Below are 600 nucleotides of genomic sequence, written 5' to 3'. Positions count from 1 at the left end.
GGAGCAGTGTAGCCACTCATGTGTAACAATAAATATTGTTGGAAAAATACAAAACATTGTGCCTACAGAGAGTTATTTTGATTTGTGTTTGTTAGCTATAATAATTGTTTTCACAAAAGGAATTATTGTGAACAATCATTAAGTGTATAACAATAAATATTGTTGAAAGCATGCAAAGCAGTGTGCCTACGGAAAGTTATTTTGGTTTATTTTTGTTAACTGTAATAATTGTTTTCACAAAAGGAATCATTGTAAACAATTAATAAAGTGTATAACATTAAATATTATGACCTACTACCACACTGGCTGCGTCGGTTCAGTTTTGTGGCTTCTGGCTCAGTGTGAGCGCTGGACGTCGTTTCTGTTCTGTTCTGAGGCTTCGGTGGCTTCGGCGGCGGTTCCGTTCCGGCTCAGTGTGCGGCAACCTTTACTCTTCTTTATATGCAATAGTTAGGTAGGAGATTGAGGTAAGTATGTGTGAGGGTATTTTATCCCCAAGCAGGTTTTCGAGGACATTTTTTCATATAGTCTTTTGTGAATAAATAAGTGTTAAATTTATTAATTTGGATTTTCCACCCTTTTTGAGTGTTTATTACCTGA

The sequence above is a fragment of the Macrobrachium nipponense genome, chromosome 8, assembly GCF_015104395.2.
Source record: "Macrobrachium nipponense isolate FS-2020 chromosome 8, ASM1510439v2, whole genome shotgun sequence".
Taxonomy (NCBI): domain Eukaryota; kingdom Metazoa; phylum Arthropoda; class Malacostraca; order Decapoda; family Palaemonidae; genus Macrobrachium; species Macrobrachium nipponense.
This window is presented reverse-complemented; position numbering follows the sequence as displayed.